This window comes from Dermacentor andersoni, chromosome 4 (genome assembly GCF_023375885.2).
Source record: "Dermacentor andersoni chromosome 4, qqDerAnde1_hic_scaffold, whole genome shotgun sequence".
NCBI classification, from domain to species: Eukaryota; Metazoa; Arthropoda; class Arachnida; order Ixodida; family Ixodidae; genus Dermacentor; species Dermacentor andersoni.
Window position 1 is genome coordinate 188,764,001 of NC_092817.1, and position 26,832 is coordinate 188,790,832.

Here is a 26,832-nt window from a genome sequence, read left to right on the forward strand (position 1 = left end):
GACAAATCTTACAATGGTGTGAATGACACATTCGGTACAGAGGTGCAATCAGCAGATGTGGCTTATCTTCATACATTTTTTTTCCCCTTTGTGTCCCAATGACATCTTTACTGCCAGAAGCTCAGGCCTCATCAAACATAGAGGACACACCTGCACCGATGAGGCCAAGGAGGACGAGAGAGACGGAGAGCAGGGCGACCAGATTTATGCGCCACCAGGGTGATTCTTGTGTCGTGTCTCCTCTGTATGGAAAGTGCGAGGCACTTTAGTACTTCGATCATTCGTTACTGCTACAGCGTAGTATAACGAACACAAACGCATAAAAACAGTAGCGCTTCCGGGGATAGTCGTTTCAGATGTAACAAAAGTATTATGAAACAATTAAAGAAATCGTCAACCACGAGTCATTGATTACGATAAGCAGCTGCACTGCAATTTACCCCATCACATGACCTAGTAACAGTAATCACCGGCCAAAGCGTTGGCTTTGTGATCTGAAATAGTAAAATTACAATGCAATTCTTTATTTGTTTTACGGGCAGTGCAATGCGGTGGGGAGTGTTACAACAATGAATTTATTAGTTGGAACCAATAACTTCTTGTGGCGCACTTCAACTTCAACGAACGCGTACGATATGTGATCTAAGAGGTAGGAATTGAGGCAGCACATCTCGGAAGCAATCGAGTTCACTGATTCTCTTTCGCAGTCTTCTGTTGATGGCGTAGCACATATGATGATTTCACAATACTTTTCAAGCTTATTTCGAATCACAAAATCAGCCTCATATGTTGAGGCGTGCTGCCCTAAGCATGACTTCCTGCTCATTGGTTTTTTTTTTCCAATACGCTCTATCATACAAGCCTTTTGAGAAAGTGCGCTTGCTATTCCTTAAAATGCAGAAGATGCAATTATTTGCGAGTGATTTTCACTGGGTTGTTTTAGCTCAGAGCCATACATTTTACTGGGACTCCAGGCAGTATGTAGGCAGTAACTACCCAAATGAGAAAAATTACCTTTTTAATCTAAAGAGTCACTCGACTGATCTAATGCAAAAGTTGACCCATCATCCGAGTTCATAATCGGTTCAGGCATGCAAGGTGATGACGCTGCTAATTTCTGCGGTGTAATGAATTTCGGGCAGTGTCGCCCTGCAAACCGAAAATCAACTGCCCAAGGCCGCAACTGTCACGCTATAAGCAGAGCACCAATGAGGGGAGGGTCTGTTCGCGCCTCACGTTCGGTTGAGCGTGAATTGCGGCTTGATAAGTATTTCGAGAAAAACAGCGCGACAACAGGACGAATGTGATTAAATGGTCCTGTTGCACTATTTTTCTCGGAATGCTGTACAACCAACTAGCACAACTTCGTGTCTGGATAAGCATACAGGGATAGGCAGTTAATTTTCGTTTTCTTTTGTGTGACACTGCCCGGAATTCATCACGCCGCATAAATTAGCAGCGTCAGCCACTTGCATGTCTGGAACTAATTATGAACTAAGGTTATGAGTTTCAGGTGTTCCATTAGGATCGATTGTCTGAGTTTATTAAAAAGTAAATTTTTCTTATTTTGATATTGACTTGTCTAATTACTGCGTCTAATTTTTGCATTACTGTCTAATTACTGCCATTAATTATTGCCATTACTGTCTAATTCTTGCACTGCTGCAGCTCCGAGTGCTCGTATTATTTTTTTGTGCTCGCCACTATGCCTACTTGTGTTGAGCTTGCAAAACGAATTGATCAGCTAGAAGCCTTGTTCACGGGTGGATGTGAAGCAGTAGTCGCTCATTTTGTGAAAAAATGTTCAATGAAGCTATCAACGGAACCAAACATTCTTGAACTGGAAGGCGAAATGGAAGACTTCATAAAAAGTGCCGACGTGGTCAACACAATGGTTGAAGAAGCTCGAGCTCAAAATATTACTTTGACCACGCCCAACGAAGAATTAAAGACCGAGAATGAAGCGCATACGAAACACCTGTCGGAACTTGAGCAGCACTCAAGAATAAAGCATGGGGAAATCAAGGGAGCATCATATACACAAGGCGAGAGCTGTTTTGCGATCCTGCAAGCTGTTGGTGAAACATTATGCTGTCCGATTTCTGACGACGACATCGATGTTGCAAACCGCATCCCAACGAGGTCAGGAACAGGCAATTAGAACATTATTGCCCCGTTCTGCTCAAGAACAAAGAAACAGGATTTTGTTGCTAAGGCGCGAAAGGCTCGTCTAAATTATAAAGATCTCGGCTTCGCAGGACCAAATCATGTTCCCATTTATATTAATGATCACCTGACCCGCGGTAACAAAGTGATGTTCGCGAAGGTTCAGTCACTGAAAAAGTACAAAGGTTGCCAATCCCTACAGACCGAGAATGGACAAATAAAAGCTTGAAAGACGTGCGACAGTCGAGTCAATCTAATCTCGCCCGAGGGTGATTTATCTGTCTTCCGGCAGTTATGAAGAGTCAACGAAATAACCTATTTGGTTGCATTCCATAATGTCATCTGATTTTTTCAACTGAGCAACTCAAGTCTTTCTTTACGAACACATGCCTATCTGCTATTCACTTTAATAATCGAAGTCTAAAAAGACACTCTGTTATATTTACAACTCTTGAGCGTCTGTAGACCACATATTTTCTCTTACCTGTATTTCTGAAACGAATTTCAGATGCAGATAATAACTTATTTGGTTTTCCCTCTTATGATCCCGAATACTGCTATCGTCCTCATCAGAGCTAAATACGTATCGCTGTTTTTGTATCTCCACATGTGCGCTACAAACGCTGACTTGGCGTATCACTTTCAGTGGTGAATTGTGAAGCTGCGTGGATAAAACTAGAGGATGCGAGCCAGACAGTTGTCGGTAGCCTGTATTGCTCGTTTTCATCTTCAATATCAGCATTTTGCAATGACTTGAACACTGTGCTTGGTAATCTGTCTTCAGAAAAGGAAAATGTTGTGTTTCTTGGTGACATTAGCTCAAATCTTTTAGATTGCTGCAACGCTGCTGCTACAGCCTACACTAACTGCATTAACGGATTTGGCTTCGAATGATTCGTTTCCCATCCAACTAGATGTACTTGGCAGGCTTCCGCCACCTCAATAGATAACATATTTTCTAACATTATGCGTCCTCCAGTTTGCGGTGTACTTGAAAATAACATCACTGACCACTTTAATAAGCAACCGGTAGACATCACCAACGCATGTAATGACTTTCTCTGTGATCATACCTTCAATCATACCAGTGATAGTCCAGCAATCGATCATTTCAGAGTTACCTGCAGTCATTGTATTATTTTCCAGCTGGCCCAGATAATATATTCAAAGTGATACAGGATTTACATGTTGCAAGTGCAGGTCTGGACGAAATCAGTTCAATTATTGTAAAATTATTAGCTCATCTTATCGCCCGCCCGTTACCTCATGTTAAAAATTTGGTCATTAAGACCGGTGTATTTCCACGTGTACTAAAAAGTTATTCCAGTATTTAAAAAAGTTTACTGCGTTTTAATTATCGCTCTACTGATATCCTTCATTTCTGTAGCAAAGTTACGAAAGAACCTACTCAAAAACGCTTAACTAAATACTTCTGAAAATTTAACATTCTTTAGCCATATCAATATGGCTTCAGGGTAGGTTTCTCGACTGACTGCGCTATACTTTCTTTCACGGATTAAATAAAAATGCGGTATAGGTGCTGGTTTATAAGCAGGACCAGTTTTTATTGATCTTTCAAAAGCATTTGATTCCGTAAACCACGTCATCTTACTAGCTAAACTACGTGCGGTAGGCGTCGATGGCCCAGCATTATCCCTCACAAAACGTTACCTAATATATAAACAACAGGCGGTGTATTATAGCGCCTGAACTTCTAATTTTAGAATGACCAATAAAAGGTTTCCGCAGGGGTCAATACTTGGCCCAATACTGTTCCTCTTTTATATAAATGATTTACCCGGTTGTCTGTCAGAAACACAGGTTTTCCATTACGCTGACGCCACCACATCACTTGCAACCGATCGTCCACTAACCTCTCTGACTACTAAGCTAAACACTGATCTGAATAATATTTTGACGTGGTGCCATCTTAGATCGGAAGACTAAATCCTACCAAAACGTCTTTTACGCTTTTTCATTCGAACCATAGAACACCAAAATTCATTCCCACTGCCATTCTAAACTCGCTTGTGACCAGTGCAGTAAATGAATGCTCATTTCTTGGTATATGATTCTAGACTCAAACTTAAAATTTACAAAGCATATTGCCTATTTGAAGCACGAACATGCTACCGGAATCAGAGTTTTACTTAAGCAGGTGTATTATTTGAGTGGGCCAGCATTGATAACCCTGTAGTATTGTTTTATTTACAGCCAGCCTAATTATTGGGGCAACACATATCCAACACATACAGCTCCGCTACAGTATTTGCAGAACCAGGCCATCCGGATATTATCATTCAGGCCATTCTACTGCAGTGCTTCTTATATGCTTCTCAATGAAAGAACACTTTCAGTGAATAATCTTGTTAAATATAAATGAACCGTAATGTTATTTCAAATAAGAATTAATCCTCCCCCAGAAAATATTTTTTCTGTGGCTGCTTTGGTTAAGTTAGACCGCGCAAGATTCGCAGCCAATACAAATTATTTATTGCCGCTATACATAATACATACATTCATTTGTACCATATGACTTGACTCTCATTCTCTATCCTTGCAAGCAGTTTATAAATATGCATGCGTTTGCAGTTCTTTTCCAGGAGTTCGATGAGCCATGCACGTTTCTGATCATCCAGAGTGTTGTTGTTGTTCTTCGTTTGCTTGACGTTATTCTGCGTCTTTCGATTCAATTTTTTTTTCAATTGTTTGATTTGTTGTTAGCTATATTTTCCATGTTAGTTATGTTGTTGCTCCTGTTTTTGCTACATGTTGTTTCTCTTACCCCCCTCACGCAATACTCCAGTTGGAGCCTGTGAGGTATATGTATAAATAAATAATTATGAAAAACTATCTAGATATTTTGCAGCATTATCTCTTTGGAACAGCCTCCCCCTAGATTTCAAGCGCTCTTCTTCTTTAGGTCTCCGCTTTCCTACTAGATAACCAAAATTATCCACATATCTAATCACTTCACTCCTGCTCATTTCTCTTTAGTTTTTCCTTTTTTCTATGTTCTAAAATTGTGCACTTTGTAAACTTTTGTTTTGTGTTCTGTTGCGAACGCCTTAAGTATACGGTTTTAATTGTACTCCTAGTTAGTGAGTTCTTATTGCTTGCAGGTTGTACTACATTTACTTTGCATAATATTCCACTTAGTGACGACTAAATTGCTGTTTTACGTCATATATTTCCACAAATGTATGTATTTTCTGGCAGGAGGTCCCCCTTCGGCTACATGCTATCGGAGCTCCTTCGGTATACTTATGTAAGCATGTACACCACTTACGAAAGAAATAAAACAAAACTGAAGGCATAACAGGCAATCATTCACGCCCAGTTAAGGAATTCAATATGTATTTTCACATTTCAGCAATCGTCGAGGTTCTTTAATGGCAAGGAGGTAATCCTCGTTAGAAGTGCTTCCCATAAATACCCTTCTTAGTGATCTCATCTCACCTCCTCCGTGTCTAGTCGAGAAAGCCACCCCTAAAGCTTGCATATTTCTCGGTAAGTTTAAAATTTTGACAAGTTCAGCAATTTTGATAGAAAAAATAAGAAAGTTAAAGAAAATGAAATTTACCGCACTGTTTACGATGAAGCAGAGCGCACGACAAGAAAGATACGATAGGACACGACGTTTGAAGCTGGCACACCGTCCCAGCTACGGGATTACAGCTGCTCCAACCCGCCGCGATAGCTCGGCCGCTTTTGCGCAGCTGACCTCGAGCTTGTGGATTCGATCGCGGCCGCATTCTGATGGAAGAGAAATGCAAAAACGCTCGTGCACCGCACGTGCATTGGATGCGCGTTATCGAACCGTCAAGTTGTTATTAAGCATTCCGCAGCACCCCGCTACGGCGTGTCTCGTAATACGATTGTGGTTGAGGACCGTGATACGCCCGAACCTTTAGTTTTTACTTACTCCGACCACTCAGTACGCGGATACGAAGTCCCCCTGGTGCTTACTGTCATCGAGTCCATGTCGGATTCATCTGAAAAAGGAGCGCCACGGTAAGGCAACGTAGAAGTAAGCGCCTTGAGAGCAGTATCATAACCATAGTATTACAACTAGGAAAAACGTTAAGCGGCTCTTCACATCATTAACTTCGCTGGACAGCTCCTATTGAAGCAAGCATGTGCGTTTTGAACTATTATGCATCGTTGGTTCGATGGTTGCGCAAGAGGATGTCGCTTCATTGCGAGCATAGCAAAATCTCGTCCATCGCGCCCGCGCCCGTTGGGCACATGTTGCCTTGCGTGCGACTGCCGTGAGACCAGAGCATGTAGAATCTATAGCCATGCCAGAGATCCGAGCGAGTCACGTGACTTTAGGTTCAGATTTCTTCGAGCTTTTAATCACGTGACCCTTCGCCAACTCAACCCCTAAAATGCTACCTCCACGTCACTGTGAGGTGGAAACAACCGTGTCGCTTACAAGATTCAGCTATAGAGGCGTTAAAATTGCGCTGTTCTTAACTTCACTTTCTGTTTCCTACGGCTAAATTTATCGGCACCCATTGCTCTTTCGAAATTAGCGTCGACGCCTTTTTAAAAGAATGCAACTGTTTATGCATGAGGTCTTCGGACGAAAGACTTGGATACTCGTTTTATTTTTTATCATCCGACTCTTTCGCTTCAGAAGTTCATATTCGTGTCGTACTACTACAGTTACCTATTTCCTACCTCGAGTTATCGTATGCCGTTTTCATCACATTAATTTCCAGGAATCGCTTGCTATATATATCTTCGAAGATACTACTATGGACGAAATTTGTAAAACACCCTGCCCTGGCACGTGGGCAATCGAGATTCAGAACTGCTTGAAATCTGCTCTTGCGACCATTCTCGCACATCACGGCGGCACAAGACAACTAGCAATACTTCTGGAAAGTACTGAAGGACCCTGGTATAACTTTGCGAGCACGTTTCAATCGGCGGCGCTACGGACTATGAAAAGTCTCATCATAATATCGCCGAACACACACAGATGCGTTCGCGCGCTAGGCCCATAGCGATAGGTACCGGTAGCAGCAAGACGAGCGTCATGTATGGAGCGTAATGAACTTTCGTTCCAAATATACGGTGAGGCGTGGCCCAGGTTACCCGTGAATGCCCCCTTTGCAGCAGCCATCGCGGCTGTAGCCGCTGCTCTAGCGTGACTGAACGCGGTATTTGACGCGGTGATCAGGCACTTACCTATCTGCGAATCCTCCATGTCAGAGAGTTCAGACAGGTCGGACATGATGAACAAGCAATTCAGCAGCTTCTCGCCAAGTCACGCGGACAAGATCGACGTGGTACTCCGTGGAAAAATACCGCTTGGAAACGACCCGCTCAACAGACGTATTTTTCTTCTTCACTGGTAATAGCATTTACCCACTGTTGGGTGTTGAGCAATGGACTCATTCTCGGACAGTAACTTTCGCAAATATCCCTTTCAGTGCGTGCTGACTGGATGCTTGAGCAAAACCCGTTGAGCTGATTGGCTGCTGAGCGAAACCACTCGACTCACACAAAGCGCCATGCAATACGTCTGACGAAAGCGATAGTATCGCCGGAAGTGATCGTCCGAGAGAATACGTCCCCAAGAGTCCAGTGTCGAAAGAACACCAAAAACAGACAAGCAGCTATTACTGTGTTCGAGGAGAGGCCGGGGGGAAGGGGGAATTTGTATTTTTGGCACACAGAGATCGACGTTTAAAAAGTACGAAAAAGGCAGCTTGGAGACATTCTAAGGGAAATAAACCGTCAAAGAATTTAAAAAAAAAAAGGCGTTCTGAAGAAATGCGTGATCCGACGGCAATAAATGGCCGACCTACCAAATTATTGGCTACGGGACAGTGCAGCAATAAATAGCAGATATAATCACAAGCAGCTATTGAGTGTTGTGAGGCATTTTTTTAATTATTTATTTATACTGCAATCTTTTACAAGACCTTAGCAGGATGGGCATACGATATCTAAGTAAACACCCATTGGGAACAGCAAACAAAATTCCAAAAGAAATCACAAATCAATTCATAAATAAATCATAAGTATAGATCAAGGAACAGAAATGTAAAAATATATGATACAAATGCAACACAAGGATTTAATGCAGTACAAAAGATGTTAGCAAATTAAAGATGGGTTTCAAACATTTGTAGTGACGTTTGTCATACTGCATCATTAGTAAGTTTATTCCAATATTCTGCAATCGTTCTAAATAAATAGGTATATTTATAAGAGTTAATTCTTGCGTTTATTGCTGTCACTCTAAAATCATGCCGTTGTGCTATGTCCAGAGGAGTAGGACATAATCCCGGATGTATTAAAGTTGTATTGACCTTGGATTAATTGAAAAAAAGTATTTTAAACGACAGATACTGTTTCTATGAGAGACAGGAAGCAAATCACTGCGAACAAATAGATGAGCGATATATGAGAGGCCATATTAGTTATAAATAAACCGTACTGCTTTCTTTTGAACTCTAATTTAGCCGTGTTAGTTTTAGTGAAGGGATCCTAGATTATGATGGCATATTCTAACATGGGACGAATAATTGCAATAATTGTCTTATATGTGAAAAAACGTACACTAGGGAGCGTGAGGCTGAAAGCACGTAACACAGCAACAAATAAGGTCAAGCGGAAAGTCAGAGAGGCTGAATTAGTCTCATGGGTGGCGGTAATGGAAAAGAAACCTGCCATGAGTAACTACTTAAGAGGAAAAAACGAAATCAGGAAAGAAACCATTTATGATAACTCAAAGGGCCGCACATTACTTGTCGAAGCGAGATCGGGATACCTTAGAACACGCACCTATAAAGCGAGATCAAAGAAGGAAGAAGAAGCATGTGCTTGCTGCGGTAAAGCTAGGGAAACGACGGAGCATATTTCATTATATTGTGAAGACGTCTACCCAGCGGTCGATTTAGGCACCACTGGCCTCCTTGAAGGCCTTGGGTTCAGCGGGAGCAGTGGTAAAGCAAACATGTCCGCATTAGACATTAGTAAGAGGCGATTGGAGGATTGGTGGAAGAAAAGTAGGGAAAGGAAAAAAGACGGAGACGTACAAAAGCACAATTCGCAATAGGGGATCAGAAAGTTTGGGCGTGGTAGATCATAGTGTCTTTTTTTTCTTTTTTCATTGTTTACCGTAGGTAGGATATTAAGCAGTATAGTAGGAAGAGCTTGGTGGCGCAACCCACCGCCCCGTTCCAAAGGGGACGCTCATAACATCCATCCATCCATCCATCCATCCGTCGAAGGAAAAAAAGTTGGAGGAGGGCGTTACCTGTGACGTCATCGACATCTTCTGTCCAGGAGAAGGTCTGCAGATCCGAAGCTCTAGGTACTTGTGCGCGTAGCTGTTTGCTTAAGAAAGATAATTTTTATCAGCATTATAGTTAAATAGGAGGGGCGCCCGTTTACGTGTTATGAGTACGAATACTGTCTTATCGCAATTAACATACATTTGCCATTTATCAGACCAAAATATTATTTTTGCAAAATCGTTATTTAACCAGAATTGATCCTCAGTCACCATTTTATTATATTTATAATATCAATTCAATTGATATCTTATTGCCTGAAGATCAAGGGCAGAGGGGCTGCCAGCGCTCTAGGACCTTAAGTGGAAATTGAGTTTTGATTCTGTGGTGTCCTGCAAAGCTGCGAGCTTTTTTTTATTGTTCTTCCCCGAATTTCTTCGGGTTATCGAGTCGAGCGTAGAAACAGCTGTCCTAACCAACAAAAGAAGTGTTTGAAAGCAGTGATCAAATTTGGTTTGACTTCGTATTTTATTGCAGCAACGCAAAAAAAAAAAACGAGGAGTCGCTATAGTCACAGCACACCTATACAAACTTAGAGAAGGGAAACTTTACCTTCCACACACTCTTAGGCAAAGTTACACCCTTTGGCTTGCCCCTTCTGCAACACAACAATAATCGTTATCTGCCTTGATGCGTTTCCTTTCTTTAACGCTGCGTGCCCGGTACTTTCCAGTAACGAACGGCACGCGCGTTATCAGCAGGGAACAGTTTACACCCTTTGGAGTGCCCCTTCTGATAACGCGCGTGCCGTTCGTTACTGGAAAGTTCCGGGCTCGCAGCGTTAAAGAAAGGAAACGCATCAAGGCAGATAACGATTATTGTTGTGTGGCAGAAGGGGCAAGCCAAAGGGTGTAACTTTGCCTAAGAGTGCAGTGCAACGGAAATGAGTAGCGGTGGCGTGGTGAACCAAAATATGCGACTGAGAGATGGCGCTAGCAAAATCAAAACTAATATCATCATCCTTACGTACTGAGCAATATAGCCGCTACGGTAGCGGCTGGTGGGGTTCGTTGAGCTGCTCACTCGCTGGTTTTGGGCGTTTTGCTACCGCTTTCGGAGCGGTATTCGTGTGTACGATACTCTAATATGACTATCGATACCTTTATTATATCGCCAGGTGACCGAGAGGCCTCAACTGGCAAAGAAAACACGTCAGACAAGTAAGCTTGCATTGTTTATTGTCAATCTTGAATGAAGCAGTACATTCCCACAATTTTCGTACATGTCAGGTGGAGCTAAGACTGTCAATCAATGAGTTTACAACATACAGAAATACAGATAGTAATATATCTAACGCAAATTAAAAACTGAAATCGAGCGAAGTTTCCTCATCGTGTTTGGCGTGGCGCTAAAGCAAGGACAACGATATTGTGCTTGGCTACACTCGTACTGGTGTTGCGTACAGTGCTGTTTGATGTCTTTCATACTATACCTATGTTGTCTGCCTTGTACCATTTCAGATAGATTAAAGAAAGAAACATAAGAAGTGCTCGGCAAAGATGTACTGCCAGTAAAGTAAGATCGAGCTGCAATGTCGCATTGTGTTCACAACACATTGGCGATAGGCACGAATTGTAGAGGGAAAAAAAACGTTATGCTAAATTTTAGATCACATATTGTGTGCTTAATATTTCTGCTGTATATTTAGTGTTCAGGTGCCGCAGTAAAGGCTTTGACACAAGTGGAGTACTCGTAGGAAGGCGAGAAACGTTATGGAGACGACAGTGCTTACAAGGACCTCTGCAAATATTGTGTATAAACAAGGACACTAAATAATATATAAGTATGCCCAACTAATGCTCACGTATCGTTGTAAAATACAATTTACGGTTTCATGTTGAAAAAACATCTCGGTTGGCGTATTCAAACAATGCAGAAATGATACAAGGAGATGAACACTTCGGTTGAACATATCTCGGTTGGCGTGTTCGAACAATGCAAAAAATGATACAAGGAGATGAACACTTCACTTGAGTAGCAGAGGTGAACAAGGGAAGCCTCAGCCTGTAGCCAGAGTTTCAACAATCAAGCATATTTGTGAGAGCCGTGACGAAGTTAAGTTCCCATGCTGAGGCTTCCTTTGCTCGCCAACTGTTGATTGGCTGAATGTTAAGCCAAACTACGAGTATATTTCAAGAACTTTTTTGTGAACACACTGTCCTCAGGTGTGTAATCTGCTGCTTGAAGAGAAAGAAAAATTGGTTTTATTGGTTTGTCATGTTTGAGAAGTGTGGAGTAGGGCAGTTGTGTGAAGTTGCGTGTTCTAGCCATCTCTTACGTTGCAGGGCTAGCCTAGTTACTGATTTTGTGGAAAGTGTACATGAGCCTTTTGTAGTTCACAAATGAAATGTGCAATATCCAGATCTAATTCTAAACCGATAACTTACCATCTTAACAGTGTTCGCTTAGATCTCGCCATGTCCTATAAATGTATTGGTGTACATATTACAAATAATTTAAATTCGAACAATATGGAGTATGTCATTAACAATGCTATTCACCTGCTCGGGTACTTACAGTGCAACTTTTCCAAAGCACTGTCTACTTTAAAGCTATACCTTTACAAGACGCTAATACGTTAAAAACTTGAATATGCATCTGCAATATTGGATCAGAGTTACGTTAGTCTTATTAGATCACAGTTGCGTTAGTACTTAGACTAGTACAAAATAACTCTGCTCGTTTCATTCTTTCTAATTATAACCGTACAGCGAGTATAACCGTTATGAAACTAACCAGAACTCATTCCCCTAGCTAATCGCCGCAGTCGCCATGTTTCGCTATTTCATAAGATTTTACGTCATACCACACTTCACGACGACTTCATACCTCGGCCTCAAGTACATTTCAAACTGCATCGATCATCGCAGTAACGCAGGGATTGATTCTTGCTACATGAAGCCTTTCTTTCAATCTTTCATTCTCCGCACATCTGGGGAATGAATGCACCTTCCCTCAAGTATCGTAGCCATCACCGATAACAAACTTTTTTTGCAAAACATTAGCTAACATTGTGTAATCAGGAGAAGCATTGTATTACCAGAACTCACTGCTCTTGTTCGTTTGTTTTACTCAACTGCGTTGTATGCACTCCCCTTTTTATTGGCGTATGGCCCTGAGCGTACTTTAAATAAAAAATAGAACAATAAAAAGTGACTGCCAGAGTTTCTGTGAACATGAAGCATTATTTCCTCATAACTGCACTGAGCGGTTTTTAAGGCTTTAAAATTCTTTGCAATTTATTGTTACAAATTAACGCTATGAGGGAGCATGCGATACTTGGTGGTAATGCCCATCAATGTGATTTCCAAATAGCAGATGACAGAGTTTGTGCATTACTAAGTAGGAGCTCGCGACATGACGAGAAAAAAACAAGCTGGGAGTCAACTCGTTACTTCTCCGATTGTCATAACGCCCCTAAAATCAAGTAAGCCTGTATGTCAAATTTTAGCATTCGCGCTCGGTACGATACAAAACTGTAGACTGCTGCTTTCATGATAGCGCTCACGGCCCTCTATCTGGTAAACTTGCAAACATTTCATGGTGAGGCACGTAGTTCAAGAGGACCTGTTGCCATTATGGTGACCGTTGAGCTTATTATGGCTTAGCGTGGGCAGCTTGCAAAAAAATAATCTCTCTTTTGTCCTTCTTCCTGAAAAGAGAAATAATGAAGCCATGACAAACATACAAGCAAAGAATGGTGAAACAAAAGTTTGTCCAATTATTGAACAAATCAGAGTTCTAGTTGAAGTGTTCAGAAACATACCTTGCGAGGATTCTGGTTCTGTGGTGACACATTCACTGTTGACTTGTACGTCCAGAGACAATAGAATCAGTCTAAAGGGGTGATCAAATATGAGCAGCATCTTGGAGGCTGGAGGCAAAAGAAGAAAGCCTCAAAGTAGTAAATTTTTTTTCAAGCAACCAGTCATTACGCGGGCAGAGGCGGCAGATCACTGACAATGGAAGCCATGTACGTAGCCATTACGCCAGTGAAACGCCGCAGCTGATAAAATTCACCGTCTTTAAACAGGTTTGCCTGGTAGCAGCTATCGAATGTCGGACGCACAAAGTGGCTGAGGTATTATTGTTGTCTAATGAAACCGAACCGCGTGATGCTGCACAAAGGAAACGACCACCCCGTTCGCAAATATAGCCGCCATACAATTTGAATCGATAAACGGCACGGACTGCAATCGATACCAGTGGACTGCTGCTTATAACACGTCAGTGAGGTCTCAAAGCCTTTAGCCAAGTAAAAATGCACAGGTTTTGATGAGAACGGTTTAATAAAAACAACTGTCTGCTTATCTTGCGAAAAATGGCATGATAACTATGTTTGACGGTTATTATATGTGCATTTATAGATCGAATATTTCGCCGCGTTGAGCGCCCCTAGCAGGCAAAATAGAAATTTAAGTATGCGACCAAATTACAGTAGCTCCACTTACGCGCTTATGCTGGAAGGCACCGCGGTGGATTTTTCGCCCTCTGTGGAGATCGCTGGAACTTGAGAGAGTGCGGGGCCTGCTATAGTCGTGAAGGGCGGCGCTCCTACACAAAATGTCCAATTAAACGCATTTTAGAGGCCGTAGCCACAACTATTCTGTCTCAGTGAACCATCAACATTTGCTCACTGTATATTCCACCCCACACCAATTTTACTACTCAACACTTAAGAAGTTTAGAAGATCAGTTACCGGAGCCATTTCTTTTAGTAGGAGATTTCAATGCTCAGTGTACTCTTTGGGGCAGTGTCAAACTGACCAAAGAGGGCAACTCGTTGAAGATTTTATTCTGTCGAATGACATCCGTCTTTGAAACTCCGGTACACCGACCAACTTTTCACCGACATCCCGCACTTTTAGCTGTTTTGATTTAGCTTTTTGATCACCCTCTCTTTTTAGTGATCCAAAATGGAAGCTCTCGACACGTCATATGGTAGCGATCACTTACCCGCAGTCAATACACTAATCTCATCACCACAAGCTTCAGTAACTAGGCCACGCCGGTGGAAATTAAAGATCGCTGACTCGCCAGTTTTTATGGAAAATGTCAAACTGGAAGTTGTCTTTTCGCCAGAACTAAGCGTTGACGAACTTAACCAAAAAATCACTGAGGTTATAATCTCAGTGGCAGAAAAGGCAATACCCCAGTCATCCGGTATTGTGCAAAAGAAGCTAAATCGCTGGTCGACAAACGAGTGCACTGAAGCGAAAAAAGAACAAAATAAGGCCTGGCGAATTCTACGGAGGCACCCCACCTATAGCAACCTTTTAAATTTCAAACAGGCCAAAGCCAAAGCACGATTTATTTGAAGAAAGGCGGCTAAATCGTCATTGCAAACATACATATCTTCAATCAACAGTACAGTCACATCAAAACGAATGTGAGACCATGTGGGAAAATTTAAAGGAGAGTACTCATCATGCACAATACCACCATTTACATGCCCAGGCACGAAAACAACACTACAGGAACAAGTCCACTTATAAGGCGAACACTTTTACAGCGCCTCCAGATCAGCAAATAGCTCAAATGCATTATTAAAATATACACACTCGGCCGACAGACAGAGACTGCCCATCACTGGGGCTTCAGATAAATTTTATAATAACCACCTCACAATTTAGGAATTCAACAGGGTTCTTTCTGTCGGCAAGAAAACGGCAACAGGTCTTGACCATGTCCGCTACACAATGCTGGCACACCTGTCTGAAGCATTGGTAGAGACATTTGTGAAACTTTTTAACAAGATATCGGAGTCTAGGGCAATGCCCACAAATTGCAAAAACGCCGTGGTAGTGCCTTTCCTAACATCTGGTAAACCCGCAACATCCCCTAGCAGCTATAGACCCATAGCACTAACAAGTTGTCTGGTCAAATTCTATGAGAGCGTTATCAACATAGCGCTCATATTCATCCTTGAAACAAGAAGCCTAATAGACACGCACCAGTGCGGATTCAAAAAGGGCTCCTCCACCACTGACCATCTCCGTGCGACTAGAACATAAAATACGTGACGCGTTTCTACACAAACACTGTCTCGCGGTCTTCTTTGATTTAGAAAAGGCGTATGATACCACCTGGCGATAACAAATTTTGAGAGGCCTCGCGGACCTGAGAATTCGCGGCAGAATGCTAAATTCTTTATGTGATTTCAGGCCAAATAGAACTTTTCAAGTACGTCTCGGTACAATACTTTCACGCACACTTACACAAAAAATGGCTTTACACAAGGCTGCATTCCGATCATGACACTCTTCATCGTCAAAATGAACTCTGTTAATAAGATCGTCCCATCATCTGTTATGCACTCAATATATGTCGACGATTTGCAAGTGCCTTGCCGCGCCTCAAACTTACCCACCTACGAAAGACAACTACAAATAACGAAAAATAATCTTATGCAATGGGCTGAGAAAAAGTTTTTCGATTTTCAGCACACAAAACTGTTACAGTTCTCTTTTCTAAGAAGCTAGGGTTACACTGCAGTCCAGTTCTCACATTGAATGGTACAACACTGCCAGTCAAAGCAGACTACCAATTTTTAGGCGTAACTTTTCACTCAAAACTGAACTTCTTGGCCCACATTACCACAACTAAAACCAAAGCAAATAAAGCACTCAATATACTCAAGGTGTTATCACAGAAGCACTCGGGATCACACCGAACATGTCTACTACGTATATACCGGTCCCTCGTACGTAGCATCCTCGACTACGGTAGAGTAGTTTATGATGCAGCTAGGCAGTTCTACGTTAAGCGACTTGATCCAGTTCATAATCTCGACCTACGACTGGCGAGCGGTGCCAACAGAACATCGCCTATAAAAATGTATACGCTGACTGCAATGAGCCTTCCCTATAGCACCGCAGAGCACTACTTGCACTTTGTTATGTACTGAGATTTAGGTCATCACCACAACATATTTGCTACAACATCGTAACACAGTGCAAATCAAATGTACACTACACAAATAAACCGAACATGATTCGGCCACATATCTTACGACGCGAAGAATACTGTCAGACTTATGATGTTCCTCATGATGTCCTGCAGGTTGCCTGAAGGCCACCAAAGTTGCCCCCATGGTGCAATTTTACAGTTATGTGAATGGACACTAACACATCTAAAGAAAAAAGACATTCCACAAGAACTCATAATACAAGAGTTCCGAGCTGTTAAAGAAAAATATAAAAACTACACGAAATTTTACACTGACGGCTCTAATACACAAGAATACGTAGGTGTCGGGATCATAACGAGAAATTGGGAAAATAGCATACGGATAAATAATTTTTCTTCCCACTGTACCGCAGAAGTTTATCAAATATGGATGGCAGTTGAGAATATTACTGCCAAGCAGAAGAACGCTATTACTTATAACGATTCATTAGGTGCTCTGAAACTTCTAAACTTAAACTCCGCGTCTGAGTCCCTCCTTGGCGATATCTTAAACATGGTCTTTATTAAGAAATACGGAGGAACCATACGATTCTGCTGGGTCAGAAGCCATGTTGGGATACCAGGGAATGAAGCAGCAGATAGAAGCGCATCCATGGCAGCGCATAAAAGCATAACTCGCATAACACTTCCATGCAAAGACAGTATCCGAGTGATTCGTAAGGCCCCAGCATCAAAATGGCAACAAGAATGGAACTCGTGCATAAATAACAAGTTACATACGACTAAACCCCTGCTTGGCGAGTAGAAATCATACAGTCACCAAGAACGGTTCTATGAGATAATGTTACCCGCCGTGGTTGCTCAGTGGCTCTGGTGTTAGGCTGCTGAGCATGAGGTCGCGGGATCGAATCCCGGCCATGGCGGCCGCATTTCGATGGAGGCGAAATGCGAAAACACCCGTGTACTTACATTTAGGTGCACGTTAAAGATCCCCAGGTGGTTGAAATTTCCGGAGTCCTCCACTACGGCGTGCCTCAAAATCAGAAAGTGGTTTTGGCACGTAAAACCCGATAATGTTTTCATTAGGTAATGTTAGGTCCACTTCGAATTGGACACACACATCTAATACACAATTTTCTGTTTCGAAAAGAAATCCCACCAACTTGCTAGAAATGCCATGAATCGCTTACCGTAAATCACATCATCATGTCATGTCCACATACTGAAGCACACAGGCGGAAAGACTTCAACAATTTGTGTCACTTGCACATGCCTTTACACCCTGCCTTAATATAGGGCGATGAGCCGCAAGTGCCATTCACTAACTTGCTCAAGTTTTTAGATGAAACTGGGTATTTACATCGACTTTAGGGTAACGCAGCTATTGCTGCCTTAACATTGGATCTTTTACTGTCCTTTGACTGGTGTAGCATGACCTTAGTCGCTATTGCACTATTAAACTTTAATTAATTAAAAATTATTATCTTAAAGAAGAATGTCTAAGGACACTGAACGTATTTAAATTCTATCTCACACAACATGCGGTAGCGACAGGAAGTGTCTGATGAATGTTTATAAGAGCCTAATTCGATCCCGATTGGAGTATGGTGCCGTCATATATAACTCTGCCGCTCCGAGTGCACTAATGATGCTAGATCCTGTCCACAATCTAGGTATCCGCGTAGCCACTGGCGTTTTCAGGACACGTCCTATTGAAAGCTTATATGCAGAATCAAATGAATCTGCACAGAACCTACATCTGCCTCACATATTTTTTAAATATACACTCTAGCCACCAACATGCACGTTTTATTCCCATTAACGATATGACGTGTGCTAGACTTTTCCGAAATCGTCACTCTGAAAGGCAGCCTTTTTCGCTGGGTTTGAAAGAGCTTAGCGATGAAATACATGTCCCACTCCTCGAGCTTAGCTTAATGCTTCCAACCAAGCTGTTACCACCTTAGGAGTGGCAGGTGGTAGAATGTGACACATCCTTTCTAGAAGTTACAAAGCACGCACCAGAAATCGAAATCTGAATTCATTTCCTAGAACTCCAGCACAAGCACTCCTCCAGAGAGTTCTACACAGACGCTTCAAAGTCAAATGCCGGGGTGTTCTACGCAACGGTCGGCCCATCCTTCTCGGAATCCGATGTACTACATCCGGAAACAAGTATCTTTACGACCGAGGCCTACGCACTATTTTCGGCTGTGATGCATATAAGAAAATCAAAACTTCAACAAGCAGCTATATATACAGACTCCCTATGCGTCATGAAGGCCTTCATGTCACTCTATACGCACAAACATTCTGTATATATAATGAACTTAGTGAATTTAATGTAAAGCGTACATATCTAACAAGAATATCATTATATGCTGGGTGCCTGGCCATAGGGGCTTCGAGGGTTCCCAGGCAGCACAACAGCATTGGACCAAGCATGGCCAAATGCTGAGAGAATTTGGTGAAAATGTTGGCCCAATCTTGGCATTTTGGCAAAGTGCAACCCGACCCAATGTCCAGCCAATGTTCAAGCCAACATTGGCCCTACATTTTGTCATTGTAGTATCATATGTATTTCCAGCATAGAGCCAGTGCCCAGCCACTTTGTATCCAATGTGTTTCCAGTATAGCCAGTGATCAGCCATTTTGTATCCAATGTTTTTCCAGCATAGCCAGTGCTCAGCCATTTTGTACCCAATGTTTTTCCAGCATAGCCAGTGCTCAGCCATGTTGTATCCAATGTGTTTTGCAGCATAGCCAGTACTCAGCCATTTTGAATCCAATGTATTTCCAGCATAGCAAGTGCTCAGCCATGTTGTATCCGATGTGTTTTTAGAGCCAGTGTTCAGACATTTTGTATGCAATGTTTCAATATAATGCCAGTGTTCAGACATTTTGTATCCAATGTGTGCCAAGCATAGCCAGTGCTGAGCCATTTTGTTGCTTGTATGCTCGCTTACTGCCTATACTATTTGCTAAAACGTGATGGAAAGAAGTGCAGGAAGGAAGTCCTGCAGATGCATGCAAATCGTAAACGAAAATAACTTATTTATTCATAAATCAGACAGCTGCAGCTAGCTGGCAGGCCTTGTACAGTACTGCACATCTGCAGGGGCAGGAGAGGCAGCTGGACAGGATGGGTCGATGATGGACTGGCCAGGGCTCTGAGGGCAAGGGTGGGGTAGGGAGAGGGCAGCAGTGGGCAAGCAATGATTCCTGTCCTGAGGGCAGGGATCATTGGACTCCTCTGCTGCGACTGTTTCGGCGAACCGCCTCTTCCTGCTATCACCCCTGTTCACAGACCCCGGAAACCACTTCTTTATGAAGCTCTAGGCTTCCATCATGTCCACATGGCCCTTCTCACAGACAACATCTGCACACAAAGATAAAGACCGCAAATAATACATACAACATACACTGTGCTTCGTAAGTTCAAAATCCTTCCTCCTAGGTAACTTCATTGCAAATATCATGAACCATAAAGATCACCCAGAATAGAACAGGGCAGACATATTCAACAAACGAAAACGTTCATCATGAACTCATGAGACTTAGTGATAAGTTGTTAAGACTTTAGCGCATACTTCAGCTATCAGAGAATGAGCAACTGCAGTGAACCTTATTGAATCGAGGTTCACCGCATTTTCTTTATTTATTTACATACCTACTTCGCCCATTGGGCATTACAGTAGGGAGGAGAGATAATGAATATAAAATACAAGATTGCACACTCTTAAAAGGTTAAGCACTTCAGACCATGGGTACAATGCCAATCATACATGTGTTACATTCTGAGGGAGCGCATCAAACAGCACAAAGAACAAGTTTCGCCCAGGTCACAAGATACACTCATTGTCACAGCACGCTGGCTAACATTGCAAAACATAAACATCAAAGAAGATTTCAAATGGCGAGTGCATTTTTATCTGCAAACATATGCTTGGAGAGCAGTGGGGAATGTGACATCAGAAGCAACTTCAATTAGCTCAGGAGGCAGCAGGTTCGATTCGTGTATTGTACGGGGAAAAAAGGAGATTTGGTATGTTGTTGTGCGCGCGCATATTTCTTTTATCTTAAGTAAGTGGTCGCGGCGCCCGGATATGTATGTTGGTGGTTGTAGATAAGTCTCTTTGTTTAGTGGTGTGCGATTGAAGACGATATTTTGAAGGAAAGAGAGGCGGGAAACAACACGACGTAGTGAAAGATCTTCCAAACATATGTGCCGTTTTATTTCTGTGATGCTGCTTGGAAATGAGTAAATGCCGGTTATGAAACAGGCCGCATGTTTCTGTATCTCTTCTAAGCTATTCACAAGAATTTGTGTATGCGGGTCCCACACAACAGACGCGTATTCGAGAATAGGGCGAACGTTGCTTAGGTAAAGTGTTCTCCTGACATCTAGTGGCGTGTGCCTAAAGTTCCGTTTGATAAAATTAAGTACTCGCCCTGCTTTTAAAGTGATGCTTTGAATGTGACGACTCCATGTCAGATCGGCGGAAAATGTGACACCTAAGTATTTAGCTTCGCGTGTTTCTGATAAAGGGGGGCCGTTCAGGGAATACTGTGTGCGGATTGGTTGCCGCTTGCGGGTGAAACAAATATGCTTACATTTTGAGATGTTGAGGAACATAAGCCACCTGTCACACCATGAAGAAATTTTATTTAGGTCTGTCTGTAATGCTACTCGGTCGGAATCATTAATTTCTCTGTAAAGGACGCAATCGTCTGCGTACAGCCGGACTTTCGAGGTGATTCCTGTGCCAATGTCATTTATATATATAAGAAATAAAAGAGGACCTAAGACGGAACCCTGCGGAACGCCAGAGGATACGCATGCATATTCTGATTCTGTGCCATTAATTATCACTCTTTGTAAACGACCTGTCAAGTAGTTTTTGAGCCAATGAAGTATTTTTTCTGGCAAACCAAGAAGTGAAAGCTTGTGAAGTAAGAGGACATGGGACACTTTGTCAAACGCTTTCTGGAAATCTAATAGTATGCAGTCTGTTTGTAAATCTTTGTCAAATGATGTGAATATGTCATGGGTAAATTCCACTAACTGAGTTACGCATGAGTGACCAGCTCTAAACCCGTGTTGGTAAGGAACAAAGAAACTGTTGTTTTGAAGGTGGGAAAAGATGTTAGTGTAAATTATGTGCTCCAGGGTTTTGCAACACACAGATGTTAAGGATATAGGTCTATAATTCATAACACTGTCACGGAGCCCGCTTTTATAAATCGGAACAATGTCGCCCATCTTCCAGTCTTCAGGTAATTCTGAGGTTTCAAGAGATTTGTGATACAGTACTTCTAGATACCTTGATATGATATGTGCGCAGGATTTCAAAACAAAATTGGGTATCCTATCTGGACCTGGTGCGGAGTGTGGTTTTAATTTTTGGAGAAGGCTGACTATTCCGAAGTAGTGAATATCAATATCCGGCATATCATCAAGCGCATTGCTCAAGAAAACAGGAAGATGTTGAGGTACTAGCGTGGAATACACAGAAACACAGCAATCATTAAAACAGTTTGATTTATCTCTATTATTAGTAAGAGCTGCACTATTGCGGATTAATGGAGGGATACCATCGTCTTTACTGTTTGATTTCACTAGTTTCCAAGGTTCCTTTGGATTTCCTTTTATTCTAGAACCAAGAGAGTCAAAATACCTCTTTTTTCCTTCTGCGATTTTCGTCTGGATTTCAGAGCCAAGTTGTCGAAGCTTAGAAACTTGCAGTGGATCGGGCTTTTCTCTATACCGTTTGAACATACGATTCCTCTTATTAAGTAGCACCTTTATGGGTTTATCAAACCAAGGTTTATTTTTTCGGTGTTTCACAGAAAGAAGCTTAGATGGAATGTGCAAGTCAATGAGCTGTAAAAGTTGTTCCTTGAACAGCAGCCACAGCTCGGAGACAGATACAGTGCTGCTTTGTTCTGAGAAAGTACCGAAGTTTGACTCAAGCGTTTCAGAAATACGAGAGTAATTTCCGCTATCAAAGAAATAAACTTTTCTGGGTTTCGGTGGCGGTATGTACGGCTTGGGAGCAACGAGACGGGCAACCACTGCATCATGGTCGCTTATTCCGGGAACTATGGAACCAGATTGCAGTAACGAAGGAGAGTTTGAAATCAGAAGATCTAAGGTGGAAGCGGCATTGCCATGGCGACGTGTTGGTCCCTCCACGAATTGATAAAGACCATGCGTTGCGAAAAGATCGTAAAAAGCCGACGACAAGGATGAGCACGAAGGAAGTACTGGCAGCTTATTAACCCACTGCGCATCTGGCATATTAAAGTGACCACCGACGAGAAAGTAATCAGTTGAGACCGTAAGTAATAAATGGGAAAGGGTATTAAAGGTACGACTGCTGTTGTCATTATGCGGACGATTAAATGCCCCAACTGTAATCTGTTTGCTATGTTCTACAACAACTTTGCACCAAACAGATTCACAGCTGTTATCCCCCAAGTCAACTACGAAACTTGGCAAGCTGTGCCTGACCAGAACAAAGACGCCCCCACCGTGCGCATTGCGGTCTTTGCGATAGGCCACGTATTCCACAGGAAATATTTCAGAGCTGGAAATCGATTCATCCAACCAATATTCAGACCCGATAACAATGTCAGGGCCAAAATATGATACGAGCCCTGTTAACTCGTCGGTTTTGTTCTTGACGCTTCGGCAATTGATAAGCATAACGTTTACCAATGAAGGACGGCACGGCACATGCTCAACGGAGCGGCATCGGGGAACGCTGACGGACCGTTAACTTCAGTAACAGGGATTGCTCGACGCCGTTTCAAGTTCACTTTTTCTGGAGCACAATATTATCACTATCAGCGTCGTAAATGAAGTTTCATCCGTCCATACGAAGCTTATCGAGCCTTATTTTGTACGAGGAGGACCGAGCCTTTGCAAATTCGGAAAGTTTCCTGCGGGCTAAGCGTACTGAACGAGAGAAGTCTTCTCTGATGGAAATGTCACTTGTCTTCAACTTCGGATTCGCCCCCAATACTGCATCTTTATCTTTGAATCTAACAAAGCGAACAATTATGGGGCGGTTTTCATCTTCACTAAGTGCCCAGTCTATGCGCTCGATCAATATTTAGTGGGTCAAGCGATACACCTAGCTTAGTAGAGCAGAACGCAACAACAGTTTCTTCGGCTTCCTTCCAGGTTTCTAACGGGTTATCCTCAAAACAAAAAAAGAGAAGGTTGTTTCTTCGTAGCCTATTTTCGGAATCATCCGTGGAAGCTTTCAAAGCAGCTATTTCTGCAGACGCAGCTTTCGAAGCGGCCGAAGAGTTACTGGACTGCGAGCGACCTTGCTCTAGAAGGCCGACACGTTCCGTCAAGTTATTCACTTTTTCGTCAGTGGCATATTGTTTAGTCCGTATTTCCGCTAAATCCGACAAAATTTTTTCTTGACCTGACTGAAGCTTGGTAAGCATCTGCAAGACATCAGAGATATCCCCTGCGTCGGTCTGCGTACTAGATTCCGGAACGCTATCAGGGCCTGGGTTCGACTCCACGTCGCCTGACAAAGCAACAGCAATTGTGACAACGCAACATGGCACACCGCGGACGTACAACGGTTAACAAACCGAAATAGCCAGTCCTTGGTGTCACTGGGGCACGACACCTCAAATAAAAATGGGTTTGAAGTTCGCATGGATGCGCAATGGCTCATGTAACCAACCTGTGTAACAAGAAGGGGTGAGCACATAGTGCGTCCAGCGGTGTCGCAACCCCGGTGAATGCGACGTAGGTGGGCGGTTAAATACTGTTGCTGTGGTTCCGGGTTGCCAGACGACGAAACTGAGGCGCTCCAGTTTTGGCAGGCAGACGATTCCGGCTTGTAGAACACCCGGCTGGATGGAAGGCCCGTGTGTCGATGCTTCTTCATCTGTTGCGCTTGTTCCCGCAGCACCTTTGACGAGCATTCCAAGCGGGCCGAGCCAGACAGCGAGAGCAACCTGTGTTACAAGAAGGGGTGAGCACATAGTGCGTCCGGCGGTGTCGTGCCCCCTGCGGCGAAATGCAGGAGCTATGCAAAACAAAGCTGCGGACCATCAGATGCTGCTAGCGCCTTCCTCGCCGTCAAAATTCTTGATCCATTTACAGGATATTCATCCCTGTTACCTTCGTTGGCATTCCTGTTTTTCCACGCTAACATTGCATTGATGTCATCAGTGATAATTACACCATGTTTTTACCAACCAAGACATATTCATCAACCGTCTCGTCAGCTGATGTATCACAACAGAGAGTGTACTAGTTTAGCAATCGATCGGCATGCTTGTCGAGCAATTCACCTACGCTGCCATTGGCGCTAGCGCCAGAGCACATCTTGGTGACATCTGCGATGACAGTGGTGGGTGCGGTATGTGGATTTCATAGTAAATAATGAAACCAGCTGACAGGGACGGCTAAATTCGTTCATTGTAGAGGTTCACAATTCATATGAAACAGGATTTTGGCCAGGATATAATCTTTTGCTATGCAAGTCATTTCGCTGTAGAGACATTCATTGTAAAGTTCGGCTGTATACACAAGAATTCAACAATGCAAAAAGATGACCAAGGAAACCTTACCTTTTGCTATACGGCACAGCTTCAAATTAATGAAGGCTCATTTGCCCTTTCTGCAATGAAGGCTCTAAAGTACTAGCACCGGATGTGCCATCGGACTTGGTGGCACCGTCTCGGGACACATGTTCATGCACGTCTTTCTTGTTGCACAGATTGCGTGGTGGCAAGTCGGTATTAGGCTCGGATCAACCGCGCATGCCTCGCCGGGAAGTAAGCAGTCGACAATGGCTGTCACCTTGCGGCCATTCCAAGGAAATTTCCGGGAGCTACTGACCACGGCCGCAGCTCAGGAATGCGGCTATCAACTACCGAAGCCAATGACGTCAGCAGACCCACTTCCACGCCAGGATATAAAAGCGGAGCTTCATGCCGAGCCCTTCAGTGGACTTGGTGGCACCGTCTCGGAATGAATGTGTGTGGCTTAGTGGCGCAAGGGCCAGATATGGCCAAAGAGCGCCAAGACAGTGTTAGTGATTTCGCGGTGATGATAATGAGTTCTGTGAAGATGTGACTTGGCTGTAAAGGGGCCTAAAAAGAGTGGCTGTATAGTGCGTAAAATCTACGTGCTATCAAATTATGGCGATAACTAATGACGAATACTATGAACATAAAATCCACCGTAGAAGAATGATGCATTATTTAGAATATGGGAGATGTTAAACTGCTTACAGCACTACTGCCTCGCCAGAGCCCTTGAACCACAAGGGCCTAGAGGCATGTGCTATTCAAAATAATTATCGCAGCGGCATCCTCTGAAGAGAGGAGGCGCTACGTACATGTGGGGCTAATAACGTGCAAAACAACATCTTTCACAAAACCTAGGACTGCGTTGGTGTCAAAGAGGGGTTCTGGACCAAGTAACATAACAGGATGAAGGGGGATGTGCTGCCGGTATGCTAAGAGAAAATGTTTCTTTTTTTCAGCTTCGGCTTCCCGACACTCCAGTAGGACGTGGAGGACGGTCAGCCTCTCCCCGCATCTACCACAGGTTGGAGGCTCGTTTCCCGTGAGTAAAAAGTTATGTGTGCCGAATGTGTGTCCTATTCTTAGACGACAGATTAGGACATCTCTCCGGCGGGATTTTGTTACAGGAGCCCAGAAACCTAATTGCGGCTTTATTACATGCAGCTTATTATTTGTTTCCAGGTCCCACAAGTGTTGCCAGTAGTTTCGCAGTTTTCTTCTTAAGAAAGGCTTCAGGTCTGTGACAGAGACCGAAGCAGTAGGATTAACTGCATGCATTGAAATTGATGTAGCCATCTGGTCCGCTAGAACGTTACCCTCGATGCCCCTATGTCCAGGCACCCAACATATAATCACATGTTGGTTAGATATATATGCTTTGCACAGGACAGAGTAGAGTTGATTAATTACCGGATTTTTGTGGTTACAGAATGACATCAAGGCCTTCACAACACTAAGGGAGTCCATATATTTAACTGATATCTGGAGTTTTGATTTCTTTATATGCTTTACAACCGACAACAAAGCGTAGGCCTCAGCCGTAAAGATACTGGTTTCCGGATGTAGTACGTCGGATTCCGAGAAGGATGGACCGACGGCTGCATAGGACACCCCGTCGTGTGTATTCATATTCAAATTCAAATTCTTTTATTTTTTCCATGAAAATACAATAAAAGTATGTCCAGTATTGTTTGGACCCGTAGCCGTAGGCTTCGATGCATCTGTGTAGAACTCCGTCCAGGAGTATTTGTATTGGAGTTCCCGGAAATGCATTTGTATTTCAATCTCTGGAGCATGCTTTGTGACTTGCGCAAACGATATATCGCATTGTATGAGCTGCCACTCCCAAGGAGGTAGCAGCTTGGCTGGATGC